The sequence below is a fragment of the Plectropomus leopardus genome, chromosome 9 (genome assembly GCF_026936395.1).
Source record: "Plectropomus leopardus strain MGB_pleo_1.0 chromosome 9, ASM2693639v1, whole genome shotgun sequence".
In the NCBI taxonomy this organism is placed as follows: Eukaryota; Metazoa; Chordata; class Actinopteri; order Perciformes; family Serranidae; genus Plectropomus; species Plectropomus leopardus.
Genome location: NC_142184.1, coordinates 14,357,577 through 14,376,532, shown reverse-complemented (window position 1 = coordinate 14,376,532; position 18,956 = coordinate 14,357,577). Strand labels below are relative to the sequence as shown.

Here is an 18,956-nt window from a genome sequence, read left to right as displayed (position 1 = left end):
ATCCCTTTATTCAAACAATCACAGCAAGGAACCTGCTCGGCTTTTAAAACCATTAAAATGGGCTCTTTGATAAAGAAAGTTAGCCTTTCTTTAAATTAAGGGCTGGGTATTGTTTGTAATGTTTCAATGTGAGTGCTAGTAAGACCTCGTCCACATGCACGGAGTATTTTTGAAAACAGCGTTTTCCCTCCTCCTTCCAAGAAATTTTTACCAAAAAAAAAATGCAAAAACACAATTGAAGCACTGCCAAGAGTAGGTCAAACTAACGGGCAGCAATTTAAACTTTAAGCCACACAAAGAAGAAGATGTTGGCTTAATCAGAAGCCTGAAAAAGCTTTTAACAGAGGGCTACCTGTAACAGTGACCGCAGTAAGACATTCAGACGCGTGTGTTCCTCAACATAGTGGAAGAGTAACTGTACTTACTACTAGCTGTAAACTATTATATCAACTATTAGAAACTATTTGGCTACTTTCGCCATTTCACAAAATGCTGCCTAATTTGAATGGAGATAATGACAAAAAATCTGATGTTACAAGCCAAAAAAGTTGATGTGTCAACACTGGGAAAAAGAGTCTCAGTAACCCAAAGTGCAGTTTGTGTGTGGATGAAAGGCTCAAAGGCAACGTAAGCTGACTTTTCAAATAAACCCATGTATGTGTGGGCAAGGTCTTATATACCTGAAATACTGAAAAAGTACTTTTATTTAGATTCCTCACTTTTATTAAATGTAAGCATGATTTTCCACCTGAAGGGTTGAAATGATTAGTCGATTAATCAGTTAATTCATCAACAAAAATAGAACAGGCTACTGTTTAGATAATTGCTGAATCGTTTCAGTCATTTTTGGAGCAAACACCTTAACATCACCTTGTTTCAGCTATTCAAATGTGGTGATCTGTAGCTTTTTTACAACTTTTGTGACTGAAAAAAATGTAATGTTATTATTAACTATTTTACAACATTGTTTTAGACTAAATAAGTAGTTAATTGAGAACAAATTTTTGCATAAAATCCTTAAAAAATAGTCATGGACCCTAAAGAAATAAGCCAGTAGTCTTAAACATTAAATGTGAAACCCAATAAGTCATAAAGGAACTTTGCCTATAAAAATGCTGTAATAATAACATTAATAATAATGAACTTGACTTGTAGATCACTTACATCAGGCATGTCAAACCGGTCCACAGGGGGGCCGGTGTGGCTGCAGGTTTTGTTTCCAACCAAGTAGCAGCACACCAGACTTGACTCATTTAATCAACTGATCTCCGTCTTCAGACAGTTGATTGGTCAAACTGTGTGCTCTTGGTTGGTTGGCACAAAAACCTGCAGCCACACCGGCCCCCCTGTGGACCAGTTTGACATGCCTGACTTACATAAAAGAGATGTAGCTCAAAATGATTTATAATGAAGATGCAACAAATCAAAACAAAAGCAAAAGGGACAACAAAATTAGACGATAAAGAGTAAGAAAAGTAAAACCGAAATAATTTATAACTAATAACAGTATTAATAATTAGCACGGCATTAACCAAAAGCCAAACTAAATAAATAGATTTTAATAGGTTTAAAAGCAAAAACTGTCTGATGATAGCATCAGCAAATGTGAACACAAACTGTCGATGCTTGATATCTTTCGCTTCAAACATATTTTGAGAATTTTGACATACAAAAATGTGGCCCTTTTTTGCAACACTGCAGACGTATTTGACAGAAACTCTTCCAGGAGCTTGTTCTGTTGAATCATGACGGCAGTGAAAGTGGTTTTGCATTTATGTTTCATTGTGGGAGGCAAACAGAACCATTGTAGCTCTCTGCTGAAGCTTCCCCAACCCCAGGGCAGTTAATTGAACTTACTACAGCATGGCGTGCTCCTCGCAGCACCTCGGCCCCTGATAGGATCTGGAGTGGGGCTGCTATTTGCTTAATCATTAATCTGAGGGCCTCCACTACATTGATTCTCTCTCCGTTCCCCTTCATAAATCATTATGGGCCAGCAATCCCTTTAATGGGGGATGGAAGTGCTGATTGAACACAGCCACGGCACTCAGGACGTAGTATTCACCTTGGTCTACGGGTCAGCCGATCAGGAAACAGGTCAGGTACCTGTCCATCTCAGCAGCCGAAGACTTTTAAAACCTTTGAGTATGAAGATGGAGCAACAGTTCCTTTAATTAAAAGAAACGTCGCCCATGTTTAGATCAAATATTTTGTTGTATTTCGTATTAGTCCTATTAGCATCACTAAAAAGATGTAACCTGCTGACACCATAATGGATGCAAATGGTCGTCTAGCTGTAGTTTGTGGTTGAGACGCTCCCATAATCTGACCAGTGTATTAAGGGACTACTTGTGTAGATGAGGCCTTAAAGTGCTGCCTCAATCAATGCTGCTCCGGTAATTGGCTTAGAGGCCCAAGAGAGTTCCCTGCTAACTCCCTGTGTGACTGTTGGCCTTCTCTGCCCCTCCCCTGCTCCGTCTGCTCTGAGATATGTATGTAATTTCTTCTCACGTCACTTCTCAGCCTCTGTTTTCATAACACACACATCCCCATCAACACTGAGCATGTGTTTATGCTGGAAACACGCCCCGATTTATGCTTTAGCTGCAGCTTCTCAGATTATGGACGGGACAAGCAGCAGTCGTAAGATTTTGTCTTTTAGGGGTATAAAGTTTGATGTGACATAATTTCACCGTAGTTTAGGATAAATTCCATCTGTTGTTTGTTATAACTTGCTTATTAAATTCTAGAAAATTCTGCACAGTTTACAGCCGCATCATCAGGCTAATCTCACTCCCAAAGTCAGTTGGAAGTTGCTCTGTCTGGTGTGTTTTCCCCCCGTCAAGCTCACACTCGCAACCAGCAAGGGTTAAAAACAGCAGATGTTTGGCTGAACCAGTGTGTGTCTACATGTGTGTGTATGTCTGTGTTAGACAATGAGTGGAAGCTCCCCAGACCATCAACAGCAGGAAGATGATTGAGGGTATCAGATGTCAGAGTGCCGTCAGCCCCGCTGTCTTTTGTTAATACACAGGACGTTTCTTCACCTGGAGTTGTGCTTGTGTATGCGGTTGCGGTCGCGGTAGTGTGTGTGCGTGTGTGTGTATAGTCTTTTGTTTGTTGTTATTTTACAAAAATATTAGCTTTGTCTTTTTGTGGACATAATCCAAAGCTGTTTTTGCCATGATGACAGCTGGTGGAGGAGTAAAGGTCTGAAGAGTCAAACAGGAGTTGATGTGGGTGTGAAAGTGTTCAGGTTATCTTGGCCTCAGGTAACAGTGAACCAAACTGACCCAGAGGTCACAACAGGACATCGAGAGAAAGAGAGAGGCTGCAGAGACATAGATATCAGCCTGACTCTGACATACTGCACTTCACTTGTTTGTTTGTTTCCACAATACAAGATAGAAATATAAAATGTACAGTCAGAAAGAACACACTTCAAATAACTTCTAGCTTCTGTACAACCTCAGCTTTTAGAAAAATATGAAACACTACGACACATTGACTTCTGAAGCTCCAAATTGCACACAATAGCATCCAGTGCTATCAAGTTACTGGATTATGAAAATCTGATTGTGAAACAACAGTGTGAAACAGTCTGCAGACATTCAAGTGTCAGATTCAGGGTTCATTTTCAGGCCAAAAATAAAGTCCAGGTTACTGTTGTAGTAGTCTGTGCAGATTAAGTAACTGTAGGAGTAGCTTATGATGTTGATACTGGACAATCAGGAGCTCAGCGAACAACAGAGCAAATGTGAAAAAACATGACAACAGCACCAAGAAAAAAGGCACTGTTAACATGTACTTTCCCGCCTGGTAATCACTATCAGTTATGTTAAATATATAAGTACATACATAATGCATGATCTGAGCTAAATATGCTGACGGTGAGCAAATGTTTAGTTTACTTAGTCTTAGACTTAGACGCGTTTATTTATCCCACTTGTGGGAAATTAACTTGTCACAGCAGCCGTGTGTACAGAAAAAATATATAAAATATCAATATATACAAAATATAAAATATACAAAAGTGCAAAAATAGGCATGTATCAAAGAAGAAGAAAAAATGTACAGGTTTTAAATACAAAAATCAAAGATATACCAGAAAAAAAATCAAAGATATACAGATTAAACAAGATGCAGGTAAGAATGTGGGAGAATGAGGGAGCACTGTTGTTGTATTGTAATAAATAGTAATAAGGATAATTAGGCAGGGGCAATTTTTACTATTTTTTTTTTTACTGGGATCCCTGTTAGCTACAGTGTTTCAACCAAAGCTGCAACTAAATCAACCAGTTAGTTGTTGATTAATACATTTTTTGCCAAATATTTTCATTATTTATCAGCTGCATTAAGTATTTTTTTAGGAAGAAAAATGTCAACCTTCTCTGATAGCAGGTTCAGTAACCTATTTGAAAAGGTCTGTGTAAAACCAAAAACCTGTTAACCCTTTGAAACCTGGATCGACACCAGTTTTCATGCGTTTAGATACCCTTTGTAAGCTATTTAACCTCTTGAACATTAAGCAAATTGCTTTGATTTCTTTTAAAAAATGTAAGGAAAAAAAAAGCAATGTGCAACTTGACAAGAAATGTCACACAAATGGAAAAATTAGTACTATATGACAAGAAAATGACCTGAGAATTGCTTTTAAAAATGTGGGCTTATTATTATAAAACTGGCGGTAAATGATAAAAAAAACTATACTTATTATTATTTCCATCATTTAAAATTCTGTTCCAGATTATTTTTAATTTTCAGCACTTTTTTTTAGGTAATTTTCTTTTTTATTTTTGCTAATTTCATGCTAATGTTTGAGCCAGTTTTTGTTAAGTTAACTTAACCTTCTCCTCATGTTTTTAAGAAAAAAAAAATCAGATGCATTTGCTCAGGTTTCACAGGGTTAATATCAAAGACTTTCGTGATGTTTAGAAAGCCTAAGTGCGTTTCTTAATCTTTTCAGAAATGTGGGCTTTTCTTTTGGGCTTGCATCTCCACCCCAGCTTTGCAAACTGTTGGCTTGGTGGTTTGCGTACAACGCACAGAGCTGACCCTAAAGAGACAAAAGGCTGTGTGTCACAAACTGCAGTGAAAGCCTCAACTAAGATTCATATTCAGAATGCGCCGTACATGTCCAAAGACTGCTCCTAAAATCTGAATAATCCCACATCTTAATCAGAAAATGCTTCCGTTTTTTTTGGAAGATCCAAATGGAAAATGCTGTTTAGGATGCTGTATCAAATTCAGAATACTGTCATATTTGGTGGAATATCGGTGTGCATGTGAATGTAGTCATTGTGGCATTAGAGGATGTTTTTAGGGTACATCGTTCATACCAGGTCACATTTTTTTAATCCTTCAGCCTCCCACTCCTGTACAGTACATAATGTTACATGTGGATATCCCTGGCAGGCTCAGTGCCACTTTTAGACGATACAAACATCCACTCAGCTACATGAATGAAATATTTAGTCAGCCTCCACAGATAACAGCTTCCCTCTCAGTATAAACTCACACGCCTTGCATCAGCCCACCAGAAAGGGCTGCAGTGCAACTTCATGCAAAAATATGATTTTTTTTTATTTTATTTTTTTACAGTGCCCAATAAAAGACAGCATTTGGCATTTTCAACTACGTAAAAGCCCATTTGTGTTTGACCTTTGTGCAAATACTGAGAGTAATAGCATTTCAGTGGATCTATTTTAGCTCAGTATTTGTGATGGCAAAATGCCAAATTATGTCGAGCAATATATGAAGGAAAATATGAATTTCTGGCTGCTAAAACAGAGAAAGATGAGCGCTGTGCATTTTAAAAGATTCAGTAGCCAGATGGCCTCAGAAAATATGATTTTTCTCTGAAGCTAGATAAAATGGCCTCTAAATGCTCGCCACTAACCCTTCTCATTTACAGCAGCAGAATAATTCAAATACATTTGGAAAATGCAAACTCCTCTTGATTCTGTCCGAGGCCATTTGAATAAGATTAAGGAACTTGAAGGTGCTCTCTATTACCTGTAAATGTTTTAGTGCAGATGGAAGGGAAGTTTTACTTAAATGCATGGACGTATCATAAGACAATGGGCCCCTGGGCACAGATATTTAAACGGCCCCACCACCTCTCCTACCTAATAGCAAGACACATAGACTTTGTGATTTTGCTTCTTTTTGTTATTGTTTTGTATCTTTTTGTGGTAATTAAGCATATTTTTTGTGTGTGTCTCTTTGGGGTCATTCTTTGACACTTTTGGGCAATTTTTGTCTCTCTGCAGTTCCTTTGCATCTCTTTGTGGTCATTTTGAGTCACTTCTTGGTCTGTTATTTGAGTGACATTTAGCAAATGGAGGCTGGGGAGAGGCGGCGCACCCACCAGCAGGAGCATTCATTGGTCCGATTCATTCTGGTAGTTGTAGGTTTTCTCCCTTTTGAGCAAAAGCCAATGCCAGAGTCCTTTTTCTCTGTTTCTCCGGTCGTGTAGCACCAATTTTTGTATCTTCCTACTGCAAAGAGGGTCTAGTTTTATGAGTGCTTTCTTACGCGGGTTTCTACATCATTTCATGACCAAACTGATACATTTTCATTGCAAAACAACTGTTTTTTAATGTAATTTTTTTTAAATTCTCAAGAAAAAAAAAGAAGAAATCAATCTGTCTTTGTGTCATGACTTGAGTATAAGGACATTGTAGCCCTCATGTAGTTGAAGGAGGACAGCTGGTGATGGTCATCTCAGTGTTATCAGTAAGTTTTGCTGCTTCCTTTGGCACCTCTGCGAGAGATGTTGCTGCTATTCTGCAGTTTAATTTGGTCTCTTTGGAGGATGTTAATCTCAAAACTTGAGTAATACCGAAACAAACCTATCTATGCATGGATGAATTGTTACCTTTTGCCATGACAAAGCTGAAAAGGATTGCTTTTTGTCACGATTGCAGATTAGCCAGTTCATATGATATTGTTAAAAGTGTGTAAGAGTACCTACTGTAAGGTAATAACGTCAAGGTCTGTAATTAATGAGCTGGGGCAGTTTGGATGCTCCTACAGTTTATGATGCGTGTTCAGTAGCAGTGAGTGGCCCAGTATTAGGAGACAGGATGTGGGTCATAGCAGGCACTCAAACAGGCCACTTCAGGGACACATGTCCCCTGCTCCAGAGCTTTTTATGAACTGCCAGTGAGGACAGAAACTGGCTTCCACAACCTGGTATTTATAGTCCACACTTTGAATACACCACTGTATATATATGTTTACATGCTTCTTCTCTCTTCCATATCTGTGTCTTTCCAGCTGTGGGTCTGATTGTGTGTCAGTGTGGACACTCATACCTGCATTATGTGTGCGTGTTTACTGTAAACGTAACGCCTTACAGAGTGCTTACTTTACACCCCCCACTGCACGCTGCTCTAGATTTAGCTGCAGACTGCAAAACCACTTTCAGGTTTGTACTCTAACATTTGGCTCATGACACACTGTAGCTCTTTGTGCGCCTCCACTTCTTATACAAGTGGGCATATTAATCACCTTTACAGTACAGTGCAATCCACTGCAAGCTTTCTACAAAATGTGACTTACAAATTTCCAGTTTTGATTATTAACTGTGTGATATCTGGACCTTATGCATTCACAAAAGGTAGTATAATGTCTAGGGCTGGCATCTGGACATCAGAGACTTAAATCATTCTTGTGAGACCCCTCAGTCAACTAATATTGCTTCAGGTCGAGCAGTGCAATTCACTTTTGGGGACGTTTTGGTCCCCACATTTTGCAGTCAGTGCCCCATTGTAGACAATACCCAGTCCAGCTTTTTGAGTCAGTATCGGCCTGATATCAGTCACAGATTGATGCATCCCCAGTATCCATGTCCCAAATGTCAGAAATAATAAAATAAATGGCAATTACAAGTCAATAGAGCTGAAGTTTTTTCTTCAGATTTGCTTGTTTCATTTCACCGACAGTCCAAAATGCAAAAATATTCAGTTAAAGATATAAATAAGATTAGAGCTACAGTGATCAGTCAACTGACTGTAAATGCAGCTGCTACAATTTTGATCAACTACTAATCATTTAATTCAATGATGAGGCAAAAAATCTCTGGTTTCAGCTTCTTATATGAAGAAATGTTGCTCTTCTCTTTGTTATATTATTGTAAATTAGATATCTTTGGATTTCAGGCAGGCTTTGGGAAACTGTGACAGGCATTTTTGTGATGCTTTGAAAACTAAAGGATTAATTGGTTAATGGAAAAAAATAATGAATTTATCAACAATTAAAATAAAAGTTTGATTAATTTTGTGTCCATTCTGCATTCTGCAGAGAGTTTTCTCTGTTTCTATGTTGATGACGTGACAGAAGTGGAGACACGCTTGCCTGGACTCCCTTATCCTTTTAGCAGTGCATGGATCAATACCACACACACACACACACACACACACACACACACACACACACACACACAGCTTTATCCTTGTGAGAAAGAGAGCGAGATGCTCCTCACTCAATAACACGATGCCCAGACAAGATGAAAGTGGAGATGTGAGGAGGAGCAGTAGAGAGAGTGTGCTGCACAACAGGCCAGAGGTGCAGTGTGTGTTTGCATTTGGCTTCTCGGCAGTGTGACGGTTGTTTGTCAGACGGTAAGAGGTGAGAATGAGGGAGAAAGTGCGAGCTGTTTTGTTGTGCAAGGGATTTCACGTGCCCATTAGGTGATTGTTTTTCCTGTGTCTACACTGTCCTCGTCCTTTTCCATCTTTCTGACGCTCCACCATTTAGCAGATGCCCCCTGTCGCAACAGCCCTGTACCTCCTCCCTCCTTCTCCCTGTGAGGATGGACACGAGCCGGAGACGTCATTGTTAAGAGAGAGTGATACTGATTGGATGTTGTTCGATCTCTAAAGTCTCCTAAGTGGCATGGTTACCTCATCACACCTAGAAACCACTGCTGTGTCCGCCCACTAAAACCTATGAATATTTCCAAAAGTAAGGAGACAGAAATAGATAAATTAAACTTCCTCGTAGTGAGAAATGAAGATGAAAGAAGAGGAGGATTTAATGGTGAGGCAGAAAACTTGTAAGGGAGGAAAAAGAGGGAGATACAAAGGAGGAATCAAGAGAGATTGTGGGAGAGACACAAGATGCTTATAAGCTGAGCAGACAGTGAGATTTATATTTATTCCTTATACAATAAAAAGTAAAGGGTAACAAAGGCGAGCTGTGGGTGTAATGCTGGTGATTTTTTTTCTTTTCTTTTGAAAGCAATATTATGGATGCAATCCAGCTGACTGACTTGCCACATTTCCTGCAGTGAATGACAGCGTAATGCAGCCAGAGAGATTTAAAGGATTGGTATAAACAGCGCTGCTAAATCTCTAATGGTCGAAACATTTCTATGGTCTCACAGTACTCTGAATGTCGGTGTTTATATACACTGTAGTACTGCACTTTGAAAGCAGATAGATGTATAAATGTATGACAAGAACACGGCTGACTTTGTAATAAAGAGATGATTGTAATTTGGTTACTCAATGTATTCGAAAAATCACTGATTTCACTCAGACGCATTACATCACATGACTCTGATGCTCATCATACACTAGGAGACTTTGAAAAGACTTTGAAAAAGCTAAAGTCTGACACTGAGTTTTTAACACAGACTGTAAGATTTTGCAAAGACTTGGGATCATGCAGGGTCACTATTTTCAAGACCTCAACTGGATGTCTTTTGAGAGCATTCCCCATGCTGGTTCTGGTGGAAAATATGACACCAAATCTCCTTTATGAAATATTAGATATTAACTGTTTCTTACATTTCTCCCAAAACATGTCAGAAACACAAGTTAAAAGAATGTCAGATATTGATGTTGTTCTTGTCAGTTCAGCATCAAAATAATCTGCAATGAAACTGGAAATATATATATATATATATATATATATATATATATATATATATATATATATATATATATATATATATATATATATATATATATGATATCACTGTAACGTCAAGACGATAAAAAAATTGACTTAAGATGAGCGGACTGAGATTTATGCCCACCAGATCATATGAGGGCACCACAATGCTATTGAAAGTCATGATTTTCAGACGTTGGAAAAATGTCTGCAACCGTTAAATCACTTAACCGGTCATTTGGTGTGAGACAGGCAAACATCTACAAGAAGGTTTGTGTGCAAATTTATTTGTGCAAAAACTGCATGAATGAAATTTGCTGCAGATATTAATTTCTCCTTCAGGATGAATCTCAGTATGTCCAATACTTTGGTTTATGACTACACACTCACAAAACTAATAATATTCCCATCAGCTCTTACTCTTAAGTGCTACTTAGTAAATGTTAGCATGCTAACATGCTAAACAAAGATGGTTAACATGGTAAACACACCTGCTAAATATCAGCATGTATGCATTTAGCAGAGGATTTTTTCATACACATGCTGGAAACTTTTGCATGGAGGTAGAATTCACACGCACTCATCTGCTGTACCTGAGGGGTAATATTTTGAAACACCTCTCCTTGGGAGCCAAATGCTGTGTCTGAACTATTTTGTTCTTACAGTTTCTAGTTTTCTGTCATCCGCTGTCATGTTGAGATTTGGATTTGCATGTTTTAACTTCTCAACTCATTTTTTAAGCCAAATTCTTTTTGAAAAGGCGTTTATTGTGATCATTTTCTTTTGGTTGTGACACCTCAAGAGTCTTGATCAAACTAGCAGGTGAAATTACTCTGTTAAAAAATAACAGTTGATGAATGCCCTGTTTGGTTGTGCCTGTCAACCTTGCTGCTTTTTTGTCCTCGCTCAAGTCCTGAAGTGGCCTCATTGATGTTTAAACAACTAATAGAAAAATCTATCAGTTAATGGATTACTATAGCTCACTGTTCTCTTACCATTTAAGATATGTAGTATTGAAGCACAGACAATTTTAAGCTTGCATCCAAAAAAGTAGTTCAGCAAGATGTTGCATCTTGCTGAACTACTTTTTAATCAGCAGTCTGCATCGTCATGCTGCTTAAGTGTCACCAGAAGATCAGCAACACCTCTCAGCAGTCTGTGTTGTAGAATTTAGAGAGCTGGATGATAATGAATATCTTTTTTGTCTTAATCGATTTATTACAAGTAAATAAAACTGACAGGATGTCTTGACCACGGAGTGATATAAAAGATGTGAAACGTGTCTGTATGTTAAATAAGCAGCTACTGCCGGGAGGCAGTAAGCTTAGTTTATCATAAAGACTACAAACAGGTAAACAGCTATCTTGACTGAATGTAAGCACGCTTCTAAAGCTCACTAAAGAACACATCACTATATATACATATACCATTAAATGGTCATAGATCAAATATTATCAATGCAAAGGATAACGTGTACATGTGTAATGTAAACACGTACGCCAGCCTCGCTATATGTTTTTTCCAGTGCTGTCTGTTGGATACCTGCTGCGTAGGGTCTGACACCTGGTTGCTGCCTTTTTATAAAGTCCCGACCTCACCTGAGTGCAATCAGGGTACACGTCCATAAATGTCCCGAACAAAGAAAATGAGACGAAAACACAAACAGAGGGCAGAGTCTCTGCAGAAAAATACACCGCCGCGCACTTCTGGTGGTCAAGCGATGATTGATAGATGTATATGTCAACTTCTTTTTTAAAAAAAAAAGATTATCCTGTGCATTATACACCTTTATTTTGAAATTCCTACAGCATGTACGTATGTATGTATCACCATTTCTGTCCACGTGCACCTCCTTCCTAAACATTCAAACAGTGTTACTATCCCTAGCATCAGGGTGATAGTAGGTGAATAGTAAGCTGCCAAGAAAAAGACTATGATGATATTTACTGATATCGTCTTATATCGATCGCAGGTCCCTGAATTGAATCAAAAATCGTATTGTGGAACTTATTGATATCGTATCATGGTCCAAAGAATTGATATTATATTGTAATGTGATGAAACTTGAGATTTACACCCCTAGGTTTTAATGGAGTTACTGAATGTGTATCCAGCCAAGAAATGGGCCTGCACATTACCCCTGAAAAGCCACAACTTTTTCCACTTTGTTTTTTTTTTGTGCAGATTAAACAAACAAGATATAACGCGTAAGTGAGCTATAGAGTTGCTGCAAACTGGATTTTGTTACAAGCCTGGAGGTCCAGTCTTTATGCTAAGCTAACAGACTGAATGCTTTAGTGCCATGTTTACAGACATGAGCGTGGTATCAGTCATCTGAATTTACTCTCAGCAAGAAAGCAAATTTCCATATGTCCCAAAATGTTGAACAATTCTTTTAAGTGTAACAGACTTTTAAATGTTGACATATTTTTAAAAAGTATTACTGTCGGTGAAAGAGGCGACTAATAAACAGAGGAGTTAATAGGAGTTAATAAGTAAATATTCTCTGAAACATCTTTCACCAGTTTTTTTAAAATACAGTTCTTGTTGTAACATTTGGTGGATTTAAAACAAGTTCTTAAACCAGCAGTGACCAGTCTCACCTTGGGCAAGATTAGTATTTTTGGGTTACTAAGGAAGACGCTCTGGTGTAGACTCTATCTGTAACAAGCTGCCATAAAAAAAGCCTGTTACATAATACTACCTCTATCTGTGATTCATTTGTTGTGTGACTTATGTATGATGCACACTGCACTGGTACATACAAGTCAGATACTTATCTGTCTTTTGAATTACTGCACAATACACTGAAAATATTTGAAAACATACAGAATGAATACTCTGTCTATACTAAGACAACATTTCTGAAAATAACTCGGTGCTAAACACCAAAAGTGAGCACACTTTTTTTATGAAAGTCCTGAGCGTTTCTGGCATTAGAAAGTGTGCAGCATCTTTTCAGTTAGGCACATTTAAGCCAGTGTTCGTGCTGAATTAAAATTCCATCAGTGAGAGCGATGAGAGACTTGTCTCCTCTCTTTTAGTGAGCGATCATACCCACTGACACCATTAAACTCGAAATGCGGTGTGCAGAAGTGGCTTTTTCAAGAGCATATTTGATGCCTGCAGAAGTAGGCCCGAGCCTGTCACATTTGATTTTCTGAAAGCAAAACAAAGTCGAAGGCACAACTCAGAGATCTTAATTCCACCGTAGTTCAAAGACATATCAGTCAAAAAGATCTTTCGGTTGTGATTAATTATTGTAATTATTTATAGAAATGTATGATGCTGGCTTTTTGTAAATCTTTTAATGTTTGTTTCCCTGGGATTTGGCAAATAATGTAATCCAGTGCAATGTCCCTGCAAGAAATGAAGCTTTAAATGTTTTAGAAGTGACAGAGAGATGCTGCTGTGGTTATTTTTAGTTGACGTACAGGATTGCATACAGGTGCTACTGTGCCCACCTCCTTTATAGAAGCTCTATACTGTTTTTTCTTCCCAGTACAACAAAGTTGGAAGGAAAAATGAACACTCATGCATTTTGTATGCTCTGTGGATGAATAAGCGTCCCTGAACAAAGACTACTCTCTGTTTAGTTTGGTGGAATTTCATAACTGAAGACGTTTCCAAATGTGCTCTTGCTTCATTTTTCCATTCATGCATGCCCTGCCTGGTTTCTCACAGTGAAAGAATGGAGCCCATTGATGACTGTTAGTTCATCAGAGCCGCGGTCAGGGCCGAGTACGGTCCAGTCATTGTCTCTCTGGCCTGAGAAAATAGAGACCATCCACTGTGATAGTATGGAGACGAGCCCTACCTCACTGTTGCTGTCATACACTGAGAGCATTCAGAGTCAACTCAAGACAAGCTGCCAGTTATTCAACAGGAATTATCTCCAGCACGAAACACAGACTCCATAGTTTATGATTCTGGCAAAATAGCTTTTTCTTTAAAGACGTCAATGTTTCTTTAGCAACAGTAAATTTCATCATCAAATGGGCTTCAGATGACAACTGCTGATGAAAAACATATTTTATTATGTCATGTATGTTTATCATCTTTCTGTTATAAGAGATTGTCTGTGCAATAAGCAAATAACCGTATATTTACCAGGACACAATACAAATTAGTCGACTGTCAGAGACCTGCTGTACCATTTATACTATGATAGCTATCCCTTTAATATCTCTGGCTGTATTCGGCCATTGTGGATGCCGTTGCGAACAAAAATGGATTTAGGGCTGCAACTCATAATTACTTTGATTCTTTATATGGAGAAGGTTGTTAAATGTTTTTAAAACTGTGCCGTAACTGTTTGACTCTGAAGACACGGTGCGCATCAAAACATTAGTTGTTTGCACCTTATTAAATATTTAAGTAAATCATGTTCTCCAGTATTTTCTTTTGGGCGTAGTCTTTTGGTCTATTTAATAGTTAGCTGTAATTTGTCCATTGTGAGCACTGACCTCGGTCTTTGGAAGGACTGAAACACAGGACATTCCTGTGCTGCATTGCTGGCTGTTGATGGTTTTGCTGCCCAGTGTTTGTTGAACTAGTCCACCTTTAAACTGGGGACCAAAGGGTTAAATTTCCATTGCCGTCTTCAGTAGAAGAGATGTTTATTTGCAATTAGGTTTAAACAATCAGAACTCAATAAAATAATTCACAGAAAGATCAGTGTAGATCATCAGAAAATAAAACTTCAATGTTTACTTTGATTAAAAATAAACAATATTATTTATAATAAATAGTATAATTGCCTGTTTGAGAATTAATATTGTTATACTGCTGTATCATGATACACGTGACAATTGTCTTCTCTTGTTTAAGTTTGCTGCAGCCAATAATTTTCCAGTAGTAAGGTGATATTCTGTTGGTGGTTCCCACTGCATGGGCACATATATATGACTGTATCCTTGAGCATCCATGGATGTAACATAAAATACATCACACTGTGGCGATGGTGATGATTGATTGCTCCCACGCAACAAGAGTGATGTCCTACTGTACTGAATTTACTGCGTTTAAATTGTGCAGTATTTCACAGAGAAGCAGAGTACAAACAGCAGATCAAGTTACGTAACTCAGAAGCAGGAGGAGGTTGAATTGTCAAACGGTTGCAGAGTCCTCCTCTGATGAACAAAATCTGCACATTTTGATGCAGTACAACGTCAAGTTCAACAAGTTATCATGAGGGTTATAAGATACAATATTTATAGGTCACTTTGTAATTTAGAAATCTAAATTATGGCTGCCAGGTAGACGCGTGTCAGCTGAGCTCCTGCCACCCTGCCAGTAATCTTTCCTTTACTGAAGTTAACAAGAAAAAAAACACCTAATACTGACACGACAGCAATTTGAATATGCCGAGGAGACAAAATAATTTAATACCGACACAACAACTTCAACTTCAAGAAGAAACAACCGCACTGGAGGCTAACGAAGCCAGCAGCGAGTCACACACATGGACGCCTCCAATTTAGACATGGCAACGTTAATCCGTGAAGTGACCAAAAACACCAGCAAGGTCATGGAAAAAAACAACACTTGTGCCTCTCAATGCTACCATGGAAAGTATAAACAACAAGCTGGACATTCAAGCAAAGCGTATCGACAACGTGACGAATCCTGAACAAGTTAAGAGAATCCCAAACACAGAAACAGGTACTCACCGAGCTCCTCGATGATAATATCCGTGAAATATCCGTGGAAACGGAAAATATCCGTAAAAAAAAAAAACCATGCAAGTCTTTAAAGGCTGGCTCCTGAGGATCTTTGGACTGGAGATGGAGAAAGGCCGTATAAAGATCGACAGAGCCCACAGAAGTCCGAAATCCGCCGGTCATAAACAAAATCCACAACTCAAGAGACAGGCTGAAACTTATGGCCGCAGCCAAGAATAAACGAGAGTTAATCCTTCTTCATACAGCAAGATCTCTCCGCAGCTGTGAGGGAAAAAAAGCCGTGAATTCAACAAACTTTAACGCATCCGATTCATGTTGAGAAACCCGGCTTTGCTATCCGTGTTTCCGCCCGGTCCGGACGGGTCCGGTGGCACGGAGCAAAGGTTCCGCACAGCAGAGGAGACTTTTCTCCAGCCCACTGCATGAATACGACTCTAATATTGTTAAACTACTAAACAACTCTTCATAGTATCAACATAGCCCGTACTGTCATTATAACTTGACTAATTGCAGTGTCACGTGATGTAGCCATGTGCTCAATGTTTTGGTTATTATTTATACACGTTACGGGACGCACTGCCTTATTCATGTTCCGGGGCAATACCCAAACGTGATGCTTCAGACTGCAGCTGGACTAAACGCACACATTGTAGAAATACATTTCTGTGTTAGTTAAATGGTTAAAATATATTTCTGTGTTAGATAAATGGTTAAAATATATTTCTGTGTTAGTTAAATGGTTAAAATATATTTTTACGTTAGTAAGAGGCTTAAAATATATTTTTTTGTGTTAATAAGAGGGTTAAAATATATTTTTCTGTTAGTAAGAGGGATAAAATATATTTTTGTGTTAACAAGAGGGTTCAGATGATCCTTAAATGCCGTGCAATTTTTAATCTTTATATTTTTTTTTGCCTGCTGCCCTGTGAAAACATTGGCTAAGAAGCAGTTAATGGTTTTATTTCACAATGGCTCTGTGCTAATATACAAGAAGTATTTATTATTTATTTACTTTTCTCAGCTAGCACCTCTTTCATTTACAGTTTTGTATACTATTATTGTCAGCCAAGAAAGCACAGCTGCATGTATTAAAGATAGCATAAAATGAATACGATTAAAATTGTGACACTTAATATTAAGGGTATCAACAGTGCAGTTAAAAGACGAAAGATTCTTGCAGAATTTAAGAAAGATAACATTGGAATAGCTTTGCTCCAAGAGACTCATCTCACTGATGCAGAACATTTAAAACTAAAGAGGAAATGGGTTGGACAGGTATTTTATTCATCGTATAACTCAAAAGTAGGCGAGTAGCAGTATTAAGTCATAAAAAGCTTAACTTCACCATTGATAAAATCTTTTCAGATAAAAATGGAAGATATATCCTTAAAACAGGTTTCCTTTTTGGGGACTATGTGTTAATAGGATCTGTCTATGTCCCTAATACATTTGACAGGGAATTTTACTCTTTATCCACACACTATACAATTATGGGGGTGATTTTAGTATTGGGGGGGGCTTAGACATGATAATGGACTACAATCCCTCAAAAAAAATCAGACCACCAAAAATGACAAAAGTAACAAAAGAAATATGCTCTGAACTATGAATCTGAATGTAAGTACAATTCTACCCCGAGTTACAAGTTTTTTGACAAAATTGCACTATCATCTCTGTCTGATGATGCAAGGGCAACTCTATGCTCCCCAGTTACTGAATGGGAAGTGTGTGAGGCTATTGGGAATCTACAATTCATGTAAGTGTCCTGATGATAAATACATCAGGGGTCCTCTTGACAAATTTTTACCCACTCCAAATATATATATATATATATAAAAAAAGTTTATTTCCATTTTCATCAGAAGCTACAGTCCCTGGATCAATATAACATTGTTAAAATCACCAACACATGGGATAAAGACCTCAAAACCCAACTAAGCCAGGAAGAATGGTCAAAGGTTTTTTTTTACTGTCAAATAAGATCTTTACATGTAATCGCCTTGAGGAAAGCCAGTATCGAATACTTCACGGGACACAACGCACACCTCAGTTTCTTAAGAAATGTAGCTCTAACATTTCTCCCCTGTGTAAAAAATGCCAAAAAGAGGTGGGGACTTATTTTCACTTAATATAGCAATGCCCAATGATTGCACGTGTATGGAAAAATGTTAAAAAAAGAACTCTGTATAATCTTAAAAATGAAATTTAAGCTTGAACCTGCACTATTTCTTTTGAGATTCCCACCAGAAGGTTTTGATCTTAACCACTCACAATACACTCTCCTGATGAAATTGCTGTTGCTAGCTGGACAATTTATTTTATTTTAATGGATTAAAGACAAGCCCCCAAATGGTAACACAGTGGTACAGAGAAATATACAAGGTCTTACCAGTGGAAAACCTCTCTGCTACATTAAAAGGAAACAACACTTTTTAAAAAAAATATGGCAACCAGTCTTAGTTCATTTACCTTATAAAAGTACAGACTTACTAAAGAGGGGTGGATTAACTTTCAGTGTGAATCCATCTCATAAAATCGAACTGAATGGAGTTTTTATCTGCTTGTCCCGTTTTAAATATAATCTTTCCTGCCTTATTTCTGTTTCATGTGAACTAGTGGTAAAGTACCAGGAAACTGTGTTGTTCTCTCTGATACCAGTGTGCCATGACTATGAGTCTCAATTTTTAGTGCTGTCTTGTTATATTTCTTTTGTTTAGATTTGCCTTCTCTTGTTTTGTTGTCTTTGGTTGTTGTCGTGCACTATGAAACTCAATAAAATTTATTTTAAAACAGAAAAGAGATCAAATATTGAGAGAATTTACTGTTGTATGTGAAACGTATAATGATGTAACACATAACCAAAGTTGAAAGAGGCAGCGCTCAGCCTTCAATATTCTGTAATATAGGCACACCAGAATTAGTCATCCTATCAGAGCCCTCCACTGTGGGGAATAGCCTGGAATAACAGCTCCATTCCCTGCTCAGCAGACAGCGTCATTAGAGCACACTGAGCCTCAGAAACATCTCCCACCATGGGACCACCTCGTCCTATGACTCAAACTCCCAGACAACTTCACTTTCATCTCATCCTGATCCACTGAGGCGAATACAAAGCAGCACTTTGCCTCTGTGCTGCTGCTGTAAATGGTCAGTTCGATGATATATTGTGTTTTTAGTTTTTTTTGCTCACATCTTAAACACTATGTCTTGTCAACTGAATCTCTGCCCTCCTTTCATTTCATTTTATTTTGAGAATCATCTTCAAAAAGGCAGGAAGAGAAGCGATAAAGAGAATCAGTTTCTTCCTTTGCAGTGCAGTACAGGTGTAGGACTGAGCGGTAAATACCTGCTTATTATCAGGTGTTTGTG

At 38.1% G+C, this 18,956-nt stretch overlaps 1 protein-coding gene and 1 long non-coding RNA gene across 13 annotated transcripts in view; one reads left to right on the top strand and one right to left on the bottom strand.

The window, feature by feature from the left end:
- The window catches only part of LOC148188704 (uncharacterized), a 42,544-nt gene extending 25,517 nt beyond the window's left edge, over nt 1–17,027 (bottom strand). The window contains exon 1 of the long non-coding RNA XR_015777468.1: nt 15,576–17,027. This is a non-coding gene — a long non-coding RNA (uncharacterized LOC148188704). The remainder of the gene's footprint in view (nt 1–15,575) is intronic.
- Nucleotides 1–18,956, top strand: part of LOC121947397 (membrane-associated guanylate kinase, WW and PDZ domain-containing protein 1-like) — a 118,634-nt gene that overhangs the window by 49,106 nt on the left and 50,572 nt on the right. The window lies entirely within an intron of this gene.